This window comes from Lepisma saccharinum, chromosome 11 (assembly GCF_977018435.1).
Source record: "Lepisma saccharinum chromosome 11, izLepSacc3.1, whole genome shotgun sequence".
Taxonomy (NCBI): Eukaryota; Metazoa; Arthropoda; class Insecta; order Zygentoma; family Lepismatidae; genus Lepisma; species Lepisma saccharinum.
In genome coordinates, this window is record NC_139239.1 from 62,313,064 (window position 1) to 62,325,247 (window position 12,184).

The 12,184-nt window shown below is 39.9% G+C and overlaps 1 protein-coding gene across 4 annotated transcripts in view; it reads left to right on the plus strand.

Annotated features, from left to right (window-relative positions):
- LOC145994851 (serine/threonine-protein phosphatase 2B catalytic subunit 3) overlaps positions 1-12,184 on the plus strand; it is a 237,928-nt gene that overhangs the window by 112,331 nt on the left and 113,413 nt on the right. The gene's annotated exons all lie outside the window — the stretch shown is intronic.

Here is a 12,184-nt window from a genome sequence, read left to right on the forward strand (position 1 = left end):
TCTTTCTCCTGAAAATGCATTTCAACCCTTTGGCGACCATTGGTGGTCAAGTACCTGAACGATAATTCGATATGCGTCGTGAGTATATCGGTAACCAAGTAGACAGTGTCTTTGTGATAATCCCATCATTTTAATTTACTCGGTGTTCTTCATCGTCGCAAATAGTCAATAGTTGCAGAAATGTAATTGAATTTATACAATGACAAGCCTTTGCTTGGTTGTAAATCAATGTTTTTCCCCAACTACAGAATAAGGCGTCAGATCAACAAACTTCCTTAGATGAACGTGTCCTATTCTTATAAAGGAAATCCATGTTTACACGGACTGGTTAAGGCGACAAATGTAATAGTGTGTGCGTGGTGGTGGAGGGATGTTTTCGCACGTGTATGGAAATTAAAGAATCTAGTATTTAATTTAACAATGACAACAAGCAACCTTTCATATGATCTCGATCGATTTGGCACAGACACGCCGCTCTCACGCTTATTAATTATTATTGCTAATTCAGAAATAATTACGTTTTTTGAGTGCTTAAGAAAGGGATGACGTGTGGTTGGTTCACAATTGGTTATTTATTAAATGAACCTTTCTACTATAGTTCGACTAATTTTGGCATATGTACGTATTCGTTAAAAGTTAATAATATTTATGAAATGGGCCGAGGCAACAAGAATTTTCCAGAAGATCGCCCAGGAAGGTGGGCCACTAGTGTAAACTATATCCAGAGTTTTTTTGTTTTTTGTTTTGACAGTAATCATAGGCACTGAACCAATCCCACCGACAGAAAAAGAATGCTACTCTAAGTAGTGTTTTCTAAATTCGGTGACTCAATTGTCGCACACTTTCTCAACAGTCTGCCCATAGAGACCTCACCTTGCCCGCTAAGTTAATAAGTAACAGTTGGGCTGAAAAGTTCGTAGGCTAACATAGTAAAAAATATCTTTTTGACAAAATTCGATTTTATTATTCAATATAGTTGCCTTCGAGGGCGATACAACGATTATAGCGGTCATACAATTTTTCGATGCCATTTTTATAGTACGATTTCTCTTTAGCCTCAAAATAGGCCTCAGTTTCGGCGATTACCTCTTCGTCAGTGCTAAATTTCTTTCCAGCGAGCATTCTTTTAAGGTCTGCAAACAGGAAAAAGTCACTGGGGGCCAGATCTGGAGAATATGGTGGATGGGGAAGCAATTCGTAGTCTAATTCATATAATTTTGCCATCGTTTTCATTGATTTGTGACACGGTGCATTATCTTGATGAAACAGCACTTTTTTCTTCTTCAAATGGGGCCGTTTTTTCGTGATTTCATCCTTTAAACGCTCCAACAACGCTATGTAATAATCGCTGTTGATGGTCTGGCCCTTTTTGAGGTAATCGATGAATATAATACCATGCGCATCCCAGAATACTGATACCATAACCTTGCCAGCCGACTGTTGCGTCTTTCCACGCTTTGGATTCGGTTCATCACGTGCAGTCCACTCGGCTGACTGTCGATTGGACTCTGGAGTGTAGTTATGGAGCCATGTTTCATCCATTGTAATATATCGACGGAAAAATTCGTGTTTATTACGGTTGAATATAGCTAAACATTGCTCCGAATCATCAAAACGTTGTTGCTTTTGATCGATTGTGAGCACGCGCGGCACCCATTTTGCACACAGCTTTCGCATGTTCAAATATTCATGCACAATATGTCCAACACGTTCCTTTGATATTTTTAAAGTCTCAGCTATCTCGATCAACTTCACTTTACGATCATTTAAAATTATTTTGTGGACTTTTTTGATGTTTTCGTCGGTAACAGCCTCTTTGGGGCGTCCACTGCGTGCATCGTCTTCGATGCTCATTTCGCCTCGTTTAAATTTAGCAAACCACTTCTCAACGGTTGATTTTCCTGGTGCAGAGTCCGAATAATGTTTATCAAGCCAAGCCTTGGCTTCAACAGTATTTTTTTTCGCCAAAAAGCAATGCTTTATTAACACACGATATTCTTTTTTATCAATTTTTTCACAATAACAAAAGCTGCTTCACTCACAATGCTATATCTCACGAACTAATTATCCGGCAGCTGTGAAATTTATACACGTATCTTTTGAAGGTTAGTACTAAGTAAAAATCACATGGATTTAATTCTAGTAACGCCATCTATGAGTCAGCCTACGAACTTTTCAGCCCAACTGTTATAATTCATATTTCGGATAGTTTTCCCGTGAAATCGCGACGAAATTTGTGTTTCAGATTAGACTACTCCGTATGAAACTATTCTGGGTTTGGTAACACTGCTGACACAACCTCCGTGTTGGAATGAAGTGTAGCAGCAAATATTGACACCTTGTCCAGGATAGTGTCCCATTAAGTTGCTAAGTAAATATTTTGGAACAGCATTCTTACGTGCATGGTTTTCATACATAGGGTGTACCAATTTGAACGTCAGATCTTTAAAATTAGATAGAACGAAAACCACAAGTGATAACATATATATTGTTTTTATTTTGAAGAGCAAACAATGGCATTATGTTTTGAACAATATGTCGTTCAAATGCCCTCCTCTGCTTCGGTGGGTGGAATGTATTCTGAATGTCCAATTTTCCAGCACGTCTGCACACATTGAACGGTATAGCATCAATGGTTCGTTCGACGTTCCGTTTCAGGTCACGGACTGTGCGTGGCTTAGTCTCGTAGACCTTAGATTTGACATAACCCCATAGAAAATAATCCACGGGGGTTAGGTCACATGATCTTGGTGGCCAGTTCACATCACCCTTTCTGGACAGAACTCGTCCGGGGAACGTTTCCTGCAATAATTTCATTGTTTGGCGAGCTGTGTGGCAAGTTGCACCGTCCTGTTGGAAAAACATATTGTTGATGTCAAGATTTGCCAGTTTTGGGCCACGTGATTTCCATGTTGGTCCTCAAAAAAATAAGGCCCAATCACGCCATTGGCCCAAAAAACACAGCACACTTTCTTAGGATGAAGGGGTACGTCCAGAATCACTTGCGGATTTTCATCTGCCCAAATCCTACAGTTTTGTTTGTTCTGTCGGTCGATTATGTTGACCTTAAATTCCTCTCAATGCACGAAATGTCGGTCGAACTGAACCCGAATTTTGATAATAAATTCGAATAATTTCTATGTTGTTGCATTGTGTATCTCTCCATGATAACTTGCCACAGACTATTGCACACATATGTCACAGTTCCATCTCGTCATTCCAGTCAGTGTTGCCACAAATTGGTAGACCCTTTATTTTTTCGATGAACTGTTTCTGCTCAAGTCCACGCTAATCGGAACTGGACCTACAGTTTAAAGTGGGATCCAAACCACTATGTGCCTCCACCGGGTATCGAACCCGAGACCCCTTGATTACCACTACGCCATCAGGAGGCTGACTGGCCGAAAACGAGACTACCAGTAGCGTCTCGTCACGTTCCAGTGTGTAATAAATTACTATGGTAGGCACATAAAAATTATTTTACTATGGGACTTTATATGTTCCAAGTAGGTGGCAGTTTTGTTGTTGTTTATAAATTTGCAAAATATTGCTAACTTTGTGCGAATAAATGTGTGTGTCGAGGCAATATCAAGATTTTCTGTCTCGTCTCTTATCGGTACAGTCACGGACACTTCTTGATTGTAACAATTTTATTGATTCCCAATGGAATCTTTACAACCCAGAACTGTCCGTGACTGTGCAGTCTCTACCTTGCTTGGTAATGAAGAGAAGTCTAGATTTGATTCGCACAATATAATTTCCTTGTGCTTTGAAATGCTATCGGATCCGCAACAGTAGAAATTGTGGCAACTATTTTCTGCAATTTGCGAAATTAGTTTGCTCTGCAAATTAGTTACGTAATGCAACACCGAAGTCAGTTGTAACATGACTTCTTATTGAGTTGTAAATACCTTTCCGTACAATAGTGAATTAACAGCTATTTTTTTGATTGTGATAATTTTGCAAATTTTAACGTTCGGGTGAAATTTTAGGAAAACTTCACCACATGAAAATGTAAACATGAAAATATCACTGTCCGTAAATTATCAGTTGCACGTTCTTCTTTCAAATGATAGTTGAGAGTAAATGGGAATAAATTGCGCATGGGAGTATTTCAACTTGAAGATTTAATTGCAGGGGAAATATTGTTTAAGGCTAAACGCCATAAATTCTATTCGACCTCTAATATCGGTAGCATTGCATCAGTGGTCTTGTGGGTAGGTTATGAATCATTTCAATAGGGTGATTTGAAAGTCGTGCAATCCTAAGAATCATGATATAGGTATATATGTATACCTATATTACATTATAAGAGTACATATTCGCACTTATGGTATTTGAATACAAATTGTAAGTGTTCTATCAGAAATAAAATGTATTTCTGATAATGCTATCGTGTTCTCTTCCTTTGTAAGTGTCCCTTCATGAATTTCATCTTATCCTTGTGGCTTGAATTTCATCTTATCCTTGTCGCGATTAGCTTGAATGGACAGCAAGGCGACTAGAACAGTGGTTCTCAAACTGTGGTACGCGTAGGGTTCATGAACGACTTGAAGGGGGTACGCCATCGGGTCGGAAGTGAAATGTCGAGAATACCCACACGACTACATACTTATGTGAGAGCAGTTGGTGTACCTAAGTACCGAAATAGACTAAATGTGGAGCCGGATCTCCGCTAGAAAGTGGTAAGTGCATAACCAGACATCAAGACACTGTTTTAGACTATGCAGTCACATCCTTCTCACGAGAAACTCTTGAGGATTTACAATAAAAACTCCGAAATTGTGCTTGACAGTTTGTTTACAAACTTATTTTTGTTCTTTTTTTAAACGAGTCTGGAAAAATTATGAAAATTAGTTGCTGTTTTTTTACATGCTTCTTGGCATACATGTGTTTCAAGTTTCTATTTTTGTAACTAATCACAAAGATTTTAAACGTAGGAAGGAACCCATTGCAATGCCCAATAAAATAATAAACGTTGGATTCTCTTTATTTGTTTACAATCTTTTCCACATCCAGCCCGAATGCCATTTTGCTCTTTTGCAGATACACGGCTCCAACATATCGGAAACGCTCCACCAATCAGGCAGCCAAACAAAATCCCCAAAACCTACTATTTGGAGAAAACCTATGGTGGGGTACATTAGACGTTTAGTTACGACTAAAGGATGCAGTGAAAATAATGTTTGAGAACCGCTCGACTAGAAGAAAAAAATCTGAGAGAACTTGTATGATACACTCTGAGGAACATGTAAATTGTCTTGGTGATGGAGCAGGTGCCCTGAGTAAGAAACTGGTGAAAGAATTGTCTTGGAGATGGAAGAGCTAGTCTCTCATCATCTACGTTCCGTGAGTGGTCCAGCACTCGCAGGTGCAGACAATGGAGCATGGTGCGTGGGTGTGGAGGCGAACAGGTTTCCTTTGAATGGGGAGTCACCTGGTATGAGCATTGCGCACACCTATCCGTTTGAAGGGCATTTTTCGCCCATGTACGTGACGTGAGCGTTGATGTAAGAAAAGCTAGGTGCGCGGAATACAGATTGTTTTGGAAACTAAGAGCTGTTCCTTGATTTCGCGTTTTTCATGTCAAAAATATCATCTTCACCCTTTCTGTTTCGACATTACGTCGTATTATAGGTGGCGGGGAGGTACAGTGCGATGTTCAAGTATTGCTCGGCAAATTGTCCACGACTATTTTCTTGCATCCTACGTGTTTTTGAGGAGTATATTTTATGGATGCAGAGGTTGTCAACAGCTTGTTTGGCGTTTTGTTTAAATGCTCGAGTCTTTCAGTGCGTAAAGCAAAGAGAATAAACATGGTGATGGCCACTTTGCTGGTAATATTTATGTATCACACTGTACAGTACATTATGTAGAGGTAAGATAAACATCCTTGTACGGGAACTACTTGTTGTATAACCACTGCCGTTGTTAGGAACATAACATGCTGAGATTCCTGCAACCTACCCCCCCCCCCATCCTTGATAGACATGCCTTGTAATCAAAGAGTAACACAAAGCGATCCTCGGTGGTGGCATTAAGGGTCCGTGAGACGAGCCTATCAAGTAATTTAACATTTGAGTTTATATGTAGCCTTTCTTGTTTTCTAATTGAAAGACAGTGTTGCAATAACAAACAAAATTAATGGATGTTACTTACAATTAAGCATTATGTATATTTTCTTCTCTTATTCCTTCATAATTCTTGTAGCTTGTAAATAAGACCCTATAAAGTCGTAATATCATAAGAGCAGAATGGACAACAGCATTCAATTGGAAGTCAATAATGTTTTGAAGAAAGTGAAAGATATTAATCAACTCGTTGGAACATATGAGTACCTGAACTCGTCAACTTTGGCTAAAAATCGCAAAAATACGTATCGTGAGCCAGTAATATAACTACGACGACGTCTTGTTGATAAAACAAATGATAGTCTATGTGTGTGTAAAATTTATTGATGTGTAACCATGTTACTAAAAAGTGTTTTGCAGTTTCTATTTTTTTTTTAAATTGGATGATTATGTTTCTGAGCTAAGTGATTTGTAGGGCTGAATCCTCTGATCAGTTGAATATTCAGTATTAATCCTAGTATTCTGCGTTAGGAGTGCAAAGGTTTGTTCCCCTGGAATAGACATTGCTACCATATTTTTTTCATTTTTATATTACTTAGTTCAGTGACTTTAATTAGAAATTACTGAATGAGATTTTAATATTAGTTATGTCCCATTCGGATTCAACGTTAAACTGTAGGTCCTGTATCGATTAGCCTGCCGGTGCATAAAGTGGACTTAAAAACTCGTACACCCTATCTGAAAGAGAACCTCGTATCTGGTATTATTACCTCTTGTGTTTTAACATCACCTGACAAGTCTGCCAGAAAGGAATATAAATTATGAATTTTAGGGTGTCTTACGATTCCATAACATCGTCAGTCTCCTCCTGGCTTTGAGGACGTAGAGTTGAAAACGTCGAGGTACCATTTACTCGCAACCAAGCTTAAGGAGCGACGCAGTAATCGTACGGATGGATCTGCTCACGTGACTGCTCGCATTGTCGGTGTTAGCATTCGGCAGCTGATTCTGCGGCTGGATTATATCGATCTGCTGGCGGGTTTTGCCAGAATGCGCGAAACTTCGTGCTGGTAACATTCGCACTCGAAGCGCTCATTCAGCTGTCAGCGTCCTTGACTCTTTTGTAAGCATCTTTCTGGGGAGGGGACGAGTGCAGTCAATGTGTGAAATACACATGTAACATCCCCGTACGCTTTAAAGCTCGACTCGACATGGAACTTGGGGTGTAAGGGGTGACATTTTCAAGAGGCACTCAACCTCTTACCAGCCTCCCTTCCTGGATTCTGCATTGATGTAGGCTAACGAGGCTGGCGTCCGGACCCACAATTAGAATGATCCTATGCAGGGATGTGTGTACTGTTTTGTTTTTATATATGCTGAGTGCCCCACTACAGAAACTGCTATTAATCTATGTGTGGAGATTTTAACAATCGGCTATATGTTACGGTTTTGATGAATCGATCTCTGAATTAGTTATCATTATACGTTTTATCGGTAAGGAGCTCGTCTGGTGGAGCCGCGGTAGTCTAGTAGGTACGACGACCAACTGCGACGCGGGAAACCTGGATTCCAATTCCGAGGTGGGTGATCTGAAGTTGGCCTTGTTACTTCAAAGAACGGCTCTAGGGTTCATCCAGCCTAAAATAAATCACTACCTGGAGGCAACCCGTGGGGCTAATGGCCGTGTGCACGAACGAAGATCAAATTTTAAACTGGGATCGGGAAAGGATCACTGGAAAATTCCATTGCACGAAGACGGTTCAAGACTTGATCGCAATCTAGGAACATCAAAACGAGTTTATCTTCTGATCGGCCATTCGCCACCGTTTTGGAGTCTGATCCTGGTTCACGATGCTGACGCTTCGACTGCAGGCAGTTGTTTTTTAATATAAAAATTGCGGAAAGTGATATCGAGGGCGTGCAAACGCTCGAGATGTTGGGTGTACAATGCTGATAATTCGAGAACTGTGTAAACTAAAAACTGCCAAAATAATAATAATAATAAATTTGTTGGTCTGTTGTGCAAAATCGTCATGTAAACATAAATGTAATATATTACGTGCAAGTTCAAGGTAAATGAGAACAGAGCAATGTTACGATATTGCTACATGGTGTTGGAAATATGATTGTATAAATTTACGAAAATACATGTTACTGGCTATTTACACGACACAATATAAATATATAAGAATGAAGACATGAAAAATTCAGATACTTACCCTACTACATCCTTGTACTCGTCCACAAGGTTAATCAGTACATTTGTCAAATTCAGATAAGTTCGCAGCTCGAATTACTTTCTTCTACTCTAACACATCACACTACTCTATGCGGTTCTTGATTGTAATTTGTTTTAGCCAGCCAATCGGGTATAGCCTTATACATTAATCTCGGATAAGTTGAACGGAATCTCGTGAACGTGGAATTTCGTTGGTGCACCGCAAATCTTTAAACCAAATTCATTTAGAGTGGATTAAAATTGATCTCGTTCATCTGAACTTCGAATTAATCGACGTTGGTGCACGCGGCCATAAGAGCTACAAAAATGGCCGAGATCGCGAATGCGTGGGGCCCTTACCTCTGCATTCCCCCTATATGTGCCTTCATGAGAGTACGATGTGCACTGGGAAACTTGTCCCCGCATGTGACGAGTGGTGCAAACTAATACACACACACACACGTACGTACGTGTGTGTGTAATCTTATATTTTCGGCCTGTCTGAATAGCAGACATTTTTAACCTTGGAATTCGCTGCTACACACATGAAGTGGAGGGGCGAGGTAAGAATGTGAATGATGAGAACCACAGTTACGGTTCATAAAGGCCAATCAGGAGATAGCATAAAAGTTTAGTGAATCCTAACCCCATTGAAAATCGAATGACTATTAACTTTATTACAGTGTCTATCTTAATATTTTCTTTGTTTTTGTTGCTGTTCGGCCCTCTCGCATCCCTGTGTGAAGACCTTGAAGGAGGCTCGCTTATGCTTAATTTCACATTCCGTCCTCGCCACGTACCTGACTCAATACTCAAACTTTCCATTCGCGGGAGATCTTGGCCTGGAGCTCATTCACTGAGTGCGGATGATGGTAGACCTGTTGTAATGATTTATAATATTGGGTGAGTACGGCAGCAGGAAACAATTTGCCTGCCCGGTGAAGATGACTTTCCTGCAACAACGCTGCAAAACTGACGGTTCAAGTTGGTGTTGTACCAGTTGGCGTTTCTGAATCTGGAAAATAAGTTATCTTCACGGTAATATTTGAAGGAGAGATGAGGGGAATACTGCCCTCTGGTTTCTGTGTCGCCTTCTCCTTGCCTTTTTGATGCTTCGGGTAGGAGGGGTGGGGACTATACAATAGTTTATAAACTATACCGATGCTTCAAGGGTAGCTACTAGGACATCCCACTCTGGAAATTTTCCAGATACCAGATCCCCTTAACTTATATGGTGAGTTAAAATTATGGATTATAGAGATACTCCACAATACCTGGCACAGTCTTGTGTTCAGCCCGCGATACACCGTTGACTGCACCAGCATAGCTTGTCTTCGAAAATACCTCTCCTTTGCAAAACGTACCCCCCCCTTTATATCTTTTTCTCTTTCTTTATCTTTCTCTTCTCTGCCTTCTTTCCTTTTCTCTTCCTCTTTTCTTTCTTTCTTTCTCTGCCTCTTTCCTTTTATTTATTTCTCTTCTCTGCCTCTTTTCCCTTCTCTTTCTTTCTATCTTTTTCTGTCCTCTATCTCTTCGTCCATTCTTCTTTTTAACTGTTTCTTGTTCTTTGTCTCCCGTTTCTCTGTTACTCTTTTTCTCCTCTCTCGAAGTTTCTCTCCTGCTCTTTTCCTTCTCTCTCTCTTCCTGTTTGTTTGGTATACCAAATTCTGAAAAATTACTTGTATTTATGGAGCGGCGGCGGTTCAATCGGTAGTGCGTTGACTGACACGCGAGAGACCCGGGGTGGGTGATCTGAGGTCGGGGCCTTGTCCCTGCATGTGTAGAATAATGAGGAAATATTCATTTGTTGTTGTTTTTTTTTTAAATAAGAAAGTAGTTTCTCACAAATCATATCTCAACCGACCAGTACGTGTCAAACGAACTTTGTTGTACTTGAATATAATGAAGTATAATGTTTTTAATGTGTTACTAGTTGCTAAAATGTCATTGAAAGTTTGGTAAGAAAAAGAAGCTCTTCTGATACGAAACGTGATAACCTGAATTTGATTTTTCAATGGGTAGAAATAGTGCATCCAACTATCATAGCTCCAAACTGCGGTATGTGTTCTCCCTGTTGTTGAATGGAATGTTTTGTTTACGGTGGCATAATTTGAGAGGAAGAATCGAAACCTAACGTGGAAAGTTAGCACTGGTTAGTGGAGGTTAGTGCTCGTTGCTTGAGTTGTTAACATGGAGAGGATAAATACCTTACCCAAAAACATACTCCTTTTCGTTAAAAGTGTTTCTTGAGGATTACTTTAAAATTAGTATTCGGATATCAGCTTTGCATTGCACTTTTATCTTACAGTAAGCTACTGTCGCCATCGACGTGATCCATAGGAAGGAAAAATATAATTTTCGCTTACCTATCTTCTTTCACGTTTTTGCTCCCTATAGCTGTTTCTTCACTGTAAGGAACCTTTCCTTTGCATTGTAACAGGGGCTGGCAGTTAGCCCAACATACTACCAAAACAACGCTCCCTCTTCCAGTCTCCAAGAAAGAAATGAATGCTTTGTATTTGTTGTTTCATCTTAATCATACTCGTATTCTGTCCAACTATGAAGTCATTCTGCCACCTCGGCAGTCGAGCGCGTAAGTGGTGTGCTTTCGGATTCGCCATCGAATTTCGTGGTTCAAGTCCCGTCGTTCTTTGCCAGTATCCCTTCATCAATATTATGTAATCATTCATCCTGCCAAAAGTGGCAGAAAAGCGACGCTAAATAACAAAACGCAGTCATTCTTTGTCACCTGCTCGTGCGAGCGCACTTGTAGGCGTTTTCTTTTTTCTTTTCTTTTTTTTTGACAAGAATTTAAGTAATTAGAATGTTTTTCTTTTCCTCTTTTGACAAATGGTTAACGAGGACAATTTCTCATTCGCCCATATAATTTTCATCAGCCAATCAAGTATCGCAGATCACCACCTTTTCAAATATTTACCCTCGTAATAACTAATTTGTACAGTTTTGTTTGGATAACGTTAAATCTCTGCCAAGTAATTTGTCCAGTTTTTAAATGTTGCTCTGTGGTTCTTTAAAGTGTTTATGTATTTCCTGGCAAATCCCTTTTAAACCTTGCAGTTCTAATTGTGAAAGAACTCTAAACTTTCTCATAAAATAACAGGGTGGAGAGTGTTGATATTCTTGAGGAGTGTGCATATATTTAAGCACTGATCCAGCTATCACTTTTTTTATGAGGGAAACACACACCCTACTTCGAAGTTCGTATTCCTTTTGTCACTAACAAATCGGCAAGAGCCTTGGCCAGTACTTAGGGAGGAAAATAACCTACTGTAGATATAGCGCGATGAAACCTGCCCATTGCTCGTTTTATATGTTGATTGTGTACGATGTGAATGTACACCGAGCCTCAATCCACCACTGTCCACTGCTCATCTTCCCATGGTGCACTAGCTCGGTTCGAGACTTTTCGAAGTAGTGGAGCCGGACACCCTGTTGCTGAGTGGTTAGCACATTGCGCTGCGACGGCAAGGGCCCCGGGTTCGAATCTCGCTCGGGCATGGTTGTTTGTGAATCTTCGCAAATTACCCAAAAACGCGAAGTAAAGTAAAATCAATCAATCGAAGTAGTGGAAATGTCCAAAACTGCAGGCTCCTGCCATCTAGGGATAAAAATTTGAACAGTGCTCACATATCGTCAGTGAGTGTTCAATGCAGTATGGTGAAAAATAATTCTTTTCCACAGTTTTCCTAAACCGCATATTATATTACAAGGAATGGGAATAACCAGCCATCTTGGATTCCATTCAACATATGTATTTCATTATATTTGTGTATTGTTTCAGTTGTATTGGCTCTGACGACACGGATGACAATATTGTGAAACCACCATTTGTAAAAGAAACAATGTGCTGTTTAAGATGTTAAATTGTGAATAA